The sequence below is a fragment of the Hyla sarda genome, chromosome 3, assembly GCF_029499605.1.
Source record: "Hyla sarda isolate aHylSar1 chromosome 3, aHylSar1.hap1, whole genome shotgun sequence".
Lineage (NCBI taxonomy): Eukaryota > Metazoa > Chordata > Amphibia > Anura > Hylidae > Hyla > Hyla sarda.
In genome coordinates this window covers 360,742,623-360,751,466 of record NC_079191.1, presented here as the reverse complement: position 1 = coordinate 360,751,466, position 8,844 = coordinate 360,742,623, and positions in this window count along the sequence as shown.

Genomic DNA, 8,844 nt, shown 5'->3' with positions numbered 1-8,844 from the left:
TATGGGTTCCATAGGAGGTTCTGTTTTCAGTAAAAATCCTTCTGGTTACATGCTGATTTTTGTTACGCAAAAAAATTATGGAAATCTTGATAGAACCCCTACTCAATTTTAAATTAATTAGTGAGGTTCTTGGATACTTTTTTGGATCCCTTGTATAATAGTCTGGGTGCACCATCATAGGTTCCAATATATTTCTGAAAAAGAAAAAGTAAATCTTAAAATATTCAAGATTTCACACTGGACAATAGAGTAGAAACAATCAGATATTTCTTGTTTCCTCCCTTGATAGCTTTGCTCTGTAGACTGAGACAGAGTTGACAGACAATAGGAGATTTGATGTCTGCTCTACTGTACTTCTTGAGGTCTAGCTAATGTAGTATAGTCAAATTATACACACAGGCAAGACTCTAAATGCATCTCCTATTGTCTCTGTAATAATTTATTAAAGGATATCTGTCACCAGTGTCACCTGCAATAACCTGTCAGTTCCGTGCAGGGGATCTCCAGTAATCTCCTCCATTAGCTTCAGCTCTGAGCCAGACTTTGGGCACAGGCAGAGCTTAGTGACATCACCGCTACTATTCTCTAGCAGCGGGACCCAGCAGAGGTGATATCACTAAGCTCCACCTATGCCCTAAGCCGCTGCTGCTCTCTGTTTGGTCCCGCTGCTAGAGAACAGCAGCAGTAACGTCACTAAGCTCTGCCTGTGCCCAGGGCCGTTTGAAGGAATTTGGGAGCCCCAAGCAAAATAGACACGGAGGCCCCCCTACCACAATTTACGCATGCAAAGCCTGTGCACAGGATATATACTATATAATTGATTATATAAAGGACCATATAGTGGTTATATACAGGACCATATAGAGGTATATTCCAGTTGAACACAGGATATATACCCCAGATTAGTGATTACAGCTACATGAAGGAACTCACAGGTCATGTCTTTTCTGATGAGCGTCGTCCTCTTTCCTTTTCTTCCCCGTCTGACTCAGACTGCCATGATGTCTCCTTTCAGCCAAAACTTAATCTCTCTTCATCTGCAGAACAAAGATCTTAGACCCTGCATTTTTCTAGTGCTCTCCTTAATACTACACAATCTCCTCATCTATTGGCCTGTAATAATGCCCCCCTTGGTGTCCCACTCAGTAACAGAGCAGGTTGCCAGATATGTAGGTAGGTCACCATTACCCAAACATGGTTCCTCCAGCTGTTGCAAAACTACAGCGCCCAGACGACCTCTGGATTTCCGAGCATGCTGGGAGTCCTAGTTTTGCACCCTGGTTAAGAAACACTGATGTAGGTAGTTAGGTAGCCAGCTAGTAGGGCTGCACGATATGGGGAAACTGTGCAATTGCGATTATGGACCCAGATTAACACCCAGTAGGCAGGTAGTATTACCCTGATTACCCCCCTCCAGTAGACAGGGAGTAGCCCCATATTAGAACCCCCCCAGTAGACAGGTAGTACCCCCAGATTAACCCCCCAGTAGGCAGGTAGTACCCCCAGATTAACCCTCTCCCCCAGTAGGCATGTAGTACCCCCAGATTAACCCCCCCAGTAGGCAGGTAGTACCCCCAGATTACCCCCTCCCCCCCAGTAGGCAGGTAGTAGCCCCATATTAGAACCCCCCCAGAAGTCAGGAAGTACCCCCAGACTAACCCCCTCCCCCCAGCAGGCATGTAGTACCCCCAGATTAACCCCCCCAGTAGGCAGGTAGTACCCCCAGATTAACCCTCTCCCAGTAGGGAGGTAGTACCCCCAGATTACCCCCTTCCCCCCCAGTAGGCAGGTAGTAGCCCCATATTAGAACCCCCCCCCCCAGTAGGCAGGTAGTACCCCCAGACTAACCCCCTCCCCCAGCAGGCATGTAGTACCCCCAGATTAACCACCTCCCACCAGTAGGCAGGTAGTAGCCCCATATTAGAACCCCCCAGTAGGCAGGTAGTACCCCCAGATTAACCCTCTCCCCCAGTAGGCATGTAGTACCCCCAGATTAACCCCCCAGTAGGCAGGTAGTACCCCCAGATTAACCCTCTCCCAGTAGGCAGGTAGTACCCCCAGATTACTGCCTTCCCCCCAGTAGGCAGGTAGTAGCCCCATTTTAGAACCCTCCCAGTAGGCAGGTAGTACCAGAAGACTAACCCCCTCCCCCCAGCAGGCATGTAGTACCTCCAGATTAACCCCCTACCCCAGCAGGCATGTAGTACCCTCAGATTAGCCCCCCCCAGTAGGCAGGTAGTGCCCTCCGTACGGCATGGAGTGGCACTACCTGCCTACTGGGGGGGGGGGGTTAATCTGGGGGTACTACATGTTTGATGGGGAGGGGGTTAATCTGGGGGTACTACCTTCCTACTGGGGGTGAGGGGGTTAATCTGGGGGTACTACCTGCCCCCCCCAATAGGAATGTAGTACCCCAGATTAACCCCCAACCCCCTGTATGAAGGTAATACCACCAGATTAACCCCCCCCCCTGTAGGAAGCCAGTACCTCCCAGAATAACCCCCTCCTCCCTAGTAGGAAGGCAGTACCCCCCAGAATAACCCCTCTCCTCCCTAGTAGGAAGACAGTACCCCCCGTTGTAGGAAGGTAGTACCTCCCAGATGAACCCCCCTCCCTTGTAGGACGGTAGTTCCCCCCAGATTAACCCCCCCCCCTGTAGGAAGGTAGTACATCGGTACCACAGATTTCCCCCTCCCCTCCTCCCCCCAGACACAGTAAGAACGTAGTTCAGAACTTGAAATAACAATGCATTCACTCACTGTAAAATAGATATGTAGCAGCACTAAACGCCGCACGCGGTAATCCTGTGACGAGGCTGACGCATCACGTCACGCTCTAGGGCCGGCGTTCAAAATATGAATTCTGGACTGACTGAATGAAGGTGAGCTGGAGCGGGGCACATAAAGGAGCCGGAGGCAGTGACTTCAGTCTCTGCCTCCCGCTCCAGGCAGGGTCTTGCACTGCTGGTCCGGCAGGCCGAAAGGGCGAGCTGCCTGCAGAACAGTATAGCGCAGGAGGACAGGCAGAGACCGGCTCTGCTCGGGGGCCCCGGGCCAACTCAGATCCCTAAGCAATTGCTTGGAGATCCCCTGCATGGAACAGGACAAGGTAAGTACCGTTGTCATCGGTCGGTACCGACAGGTTAGTGCAGGTGACACTGGTGACAGATTTCCTTTAAATACATGAGACATTCCCTATATATAAGTTAGTAAGTCAAAAACTGAACAATCCCATTCACTCTTACTACTGTACAAGAATACTACAATAATAGAACAATAAATTAATGTGTGTGCAAAGTGGATCAAAAACGTGTAGTAATAACACATATAAGCCACAGAAATCTTTGTGTACTTTAAAACTGATCTATTCCATTCAGTGATCATGGTGATAACATTTTTATTGCATATTATGCAGCAGTGGTCATTTATTGCCATATTTTAACCGACTACAGTTCAGTCCTGGAAAAGACGAACAGTTTATTTTTTCTTGCAATAAGAAATATTTCAAACAGATAATGAAAGCTACTTGGCTGCATTGGATCAACATTAAAGGTTTTTTTTCCACCTTTTGAAATTTAGGTTCTGTTATTTAGGTCGGAGAACAATGAGTAAATGACATTGTTCCATGACCTGCGGAACAGCTTTAACTCTCTGAAAGTGAATGGCCAGTGAAAGAGAAACCGTACAGTTCGAAAGGATATTAAATAAATTTGTGTTTACGTATTTTTATAGCATTATTGTTCTGTTTCTACTTGTAACAGGAACCACAACTTGCACTTGGCTGTTTCTTTTTCATCATTTCATAATACTTAACATGAAAAGATAATTTAATGTTCATATTTTCTTTAGACTTCTACCCTTAGACCTTACGTCATTTTATTTGCCCAAACATTTTCGCAGATGTTCTTCACCTGCATGGAAATTCGGATTGTAGTAAAAGTAAGTAATGTTTTAAGCCCTACCGAGCCACATTGCCCATTCTTAGGGTGTAATCTATGAAGACCATAATTGGCCCATATTTGCACTTCACAACCTTGTACGACGCATGTACTATGCTAGATTCACTGGCGGAAATAGCGTATTATAAACACTAGGATGTATTATGTGCAACTTTTGAAAAATGCTTTGAAAGTACCACAGAAAGTCGCACAGCCAGAGCTAGGCAGGGGATGGTGGTAAAGCTTGCGTCCTGCTGGCGTGGGTTGTTCTGGACACATATCAAAAATTAGAAATTCCCAATGCACTTTGCACGACTGTATAAATCACCGCAGAGGCACTCCTGTCACTTATTATGGGAGTGCTGCTCGGAATGGGCTCGGCGGGGTACAGTATACAGTGGTGCATAGCACACCACTGTATACTGTACAGGAGCAGAACTGTCAGCTCTGTACAGCCACAGGAGGTATACATTGTATACCTCCTGCCCAACAAGCAAATGTATATGTATGTATATATATATATATATATATATATATATATATATATATATATATAAACCAAATATGCAACACTATCCAAAAAAAAAGTTAAGGTGCAGTGGACCTTTTTTTGTCCAAAAAAACTGATCAAAGTTCCTCTCAAGTATATCTGACCAAGAGACGCAGCACTCCAAGAATCAGCAAAGGTGTATTTATTTCATTATATCCAGTCAACAAGCAACGTTTCTGCTCTCTATGGAGCCATTTTCAAGCTTTTTCACATCTAGTTAGTCACAAGGGACATTTTCCCACTGAAGACTTTTACTGTAAGAATATTTCTAGCAACCAGTCTCAGATGCCAAAATAGTATTTTGTTACTGTGCTGACAGCACACAATGGGAACAGCATCTTTGGTACACCAATTTGTGGCATACATGCTTAACGTACATCACTTAAGTGATGTGAACAGGGCATTTGTATAATAGAATCTAAATTGGTAAATACGTCCTACAATTCAAAAGAACCTTGTTGAAATCTTTAACATTTAATGTCATCAATATAATAATCAAAGTAGGCATTGTAGCTAGGCAACTGTTGAATGATCCCCTGAGATCCTAGAAGCCCATGCTGGTTAATGTGCCTTCCAATATATGAATCTGATCTGGTTAAACAAACAAACATCTTTGTATGGCATTTAAAACATGGGATGATCTGAGTAAAAGTCAATAGACAATTAGACAGAGACATTCAGTAATTGGGTAACGATAAAGAACATGAAATGCTCAATAGCTTTAGACCAATGTGCAATTGTGCGAATAAATACAGGAATATTAATAAAATTATTAACCCCTTAGGGACTCAGCCCATTTCAACCTTAAAGGGGTACTCCGCCCCTAGACATCTTATCCCCTATCCAAAGGATAGGGGATAAGATGTCAGATCACCGGGGTCCCGCTGCTGGGGTCCCCCGGGATCGCCGCTGCAGCACCCCACTATCATTACTGCACAGAGCTAGTTCGCTCTGTGCGTAATGACGGGCGATACAGGGGACTGAGCAGCGTGACGTCATTGCTCCGCCCCTCGTGACATCACGGCCTGCCCTCTTAATGCAAGTCTATGGCAGGGGACGTGACAACTGCCACGCCCCCTCCCATAGACTTGTATTGAGGGGGCGGATGTGATGTCTTGAGGGGCGGAGCCGTGACGTAACGATGCTCCAGCCCCTGTATTGCCCGCCATTACGCGCAGAGTGAACTCGCTCTGTGCAGTAATGATAGCGGGGTGCCACAGCGGCGATCCCGGGGTCCCCAGCAACGGGACCCCAGCGATCTGACATCTTATCCCCTATCCTTTGGATAGGGGATAAAATGTCTAGGGGCGGAGTACCCCTTTAAAGGGGTATTCCAGGAAAAAAACTTTTTTTTTTTATATCAACTGGCTCCAGAAAGATAAACAGATTTGTAAATTACTTCTATTAAAAAAATCTTATTCTGAGTTATTCTTTTTCTGTTTGGCAACAATGCTCTCTGCTGACATCTCTGCTTGTCTCGGGAATGGCACAGAGTAGAAGAGGTTTGCTATGGGGATTTGCTTCTACTCTGGACAGTTCACTAGACTGGTGTCATCAGAGAAATATAAAAAGAAAACACAAAGGTTTGCAGGCGGTTTATATAGTGGTAAAGTGCAGGCGGTTTATATAGTGGTAAAGTGCAGGTGGTTTATATAGTGGTAAAGTGCAGGCGGTTTATATAGTGGTAAAGTGCACAAAAAGAGATTGGAGGCTTACCAAATGATGTTGTGCTCAGGGCACAACACCTCAGCAGGCATGTAGAATTGCCATTGAAATGGGGGTCAGCAGCCACAGTGTCCTTTCCAGATGGCTCAAGGTCAGCTGGATGAATGCAGGTAAGTGTGTGGATAAAATTTAATAAAAAAAGGACTTCCCAAACAGTGCTTCTCCTCCCAGGAAGAATATGAAAGCAGCAGCCCACAGTACTAAAAGCTGATGATTTATTGATGCAACAAAAGTTTCAAGCCCGTACTGGACTCTTCGTCAGGCATAATGACAGAGTTTAACACACACAGTTTAAAAAACCCGGGGACCAAAACCCGGCTGAAGTTGCTCCCCGGCTTTTTAAAACTGTGTGTGTTAAATCCTGTCATTATGCCTGACAAAGAGTCCAGTACGGGCTTGAAACTTTTGTTGCATCAATAAATCATCAGCTTTTAATACTGTGGGCTGCTGCTTTCATATTCTTCCTGGGAGGAGAAGGGTTGTTTGGGAAGTCCTTTTTTTATTGGATTTTATCTACACACCTACCAGGTGTCATCAGAGAGCACTTAGACAGAAAATAACAACTCAACGTCAGCAGCTTTTAAGTACTGAAAGGATTAATATTTTTTAATAGAAGTAATTTACAAATCTGTTTAACTTTCTGGAGAAAGTTGATAGATATAAATGACCTCCTGACGAAGTGGGGAGACCCACGAAACGACGTCCATTGAGGGTGCACGGGGTCCCCAGATGGCCACGGGTAATATGCCTGTAACCGGTAATGGACAGTTCTGATATTCTGTGATGCATTGCTATAAGATATGAATTAGGTTCATTACTTCTATTTCTTAATATGGAGGTGCATTAGGCTATTGAGCATATTCCCACTATGTGTGACTTATGTGGCAGGGGACACTTGTGATTTATGGGATATATGTGTTTTATGGGATAGGGGTTGTCTGTCTTGCATTTTGTGATGTTGTGATTTATTATTTTTGTTAATAAAGTGTATTTTGGTACTAATTAGTGGTTTAAAATTTTTTTGAGGTGACAAGTGTAGGTTATATGATTTGGGTCAATATTGTTAACTGGTTTACTATATGATATATTCCCAGGAAGAGTATATATATATATATATATATATATATATATATATATATATATATATATATATATATATATAAGGACTCAGCCCTTCAGACCACTGTCACTTCATGCATTAATACATCTGAGATGCTTTTACCTTATATTTGGTTCAGAGAATGTTTTTTCGTGACATATTCTGCTTTAACATAATGGTAAAATTTAGCTTTTTTTCTAACTTTGAAACTTTCTGCTTGTAAAGAAAATGGACATTCCAAATAAATTATATATTGATTCACTAATGTAATATGTCTACTTTATGTTGTCATCACAAAGTTGACATGTTTTTACTTTTTGAAGACATGAAGACATTCAAAATCTGAATTTTTCAGGGACCAGTTAAGTTTGAAGTGGATTTTCTGTGAGAAATCCCTCATAAATGACCCCAATATAGAATCTGCACCCCTCAAAGTATTTAAAATGACATTCAGAATGTTTGTTAACCCTTTAGGTGTTTCACAGGAATAGCAGCAAAGTGAAGGAGAAAATAATTTTAAATCTTCATTTTTTACACTGGCATGTTCTTATAGAGTGATTTTTGGAATTTTTACAAGGAGTAAAAGGAGAGAAATCCCCCCATAATTTGTAACCACATTTCTTTTGAGTAAGGAAGTACCTCATATGTGGATGTAAAGTGTTCTGCGGGTGCAGTAGAGGGCTCAGAAGGGAAGGCGCAACAATGGGATTATGGAGAGGGAATTTTGCTGAAATGTTTTTTGGGGGGCACGTTGCATTTAGGAATCCCTATTTAGGAGAAAATGCCCCCCAAAATGTGTAACCCCATTTCTTCTGAGTAAGGAAATACCCCAAGTGCACTGCGGGCGCACTACAATGCTCAGAAGAGTAGGAGTCACATTTGGCTTTTGGAAAGCAAATTTTGCTGAAATGGTTTTTGGGGGGCATGTCACATTTAGGAAGTCCCTATGGTGCCAGAACAGCAAAAAAAACAAACAAAAAAAACCACATGGCATACTTTTGTGGAAACTACACCCCTCAAGGAACGTAACAAGGGGTACAGTGAGCCTTAACTCCCCACAGGTGTTTGATGACTATTCATTAAAGTCGGATGTGTAAATGAAAAACATTTTATTTAGTATGGAAATACCCAATATGTGGATGTAAAGATGCTCTGTGGGTGAACTACAATGCTCAGAAGAGAAGGAGCGCCATTGAGCTTTTGGAGAGAGAATTTGTTTGGAATGGAAGTCGGGGGCCCTGTGCGTTTACAAAGCCCCCATGGTGCCAGAACAGTGGACCCCCCTCACAGAATTTAACTACACCCCTCTCAGAATTTAATAAGGAGTGCAGTGGGCATTTATGCCCCACTGACGTTTGACAGATCTTTGGAACAGATCTTTGGAAAAATTACATTTTTCATTTTCACGGACCACTGTTCCAAAAATCTGTCAGACACCTGTGGGGCGTAAATGCTCACTGTACACCTTAATACATTATGTGAGGGTTTAGTTTCCAAAATGGGGTCAAATGTGGGGGGGTCCATTGTTCTTTC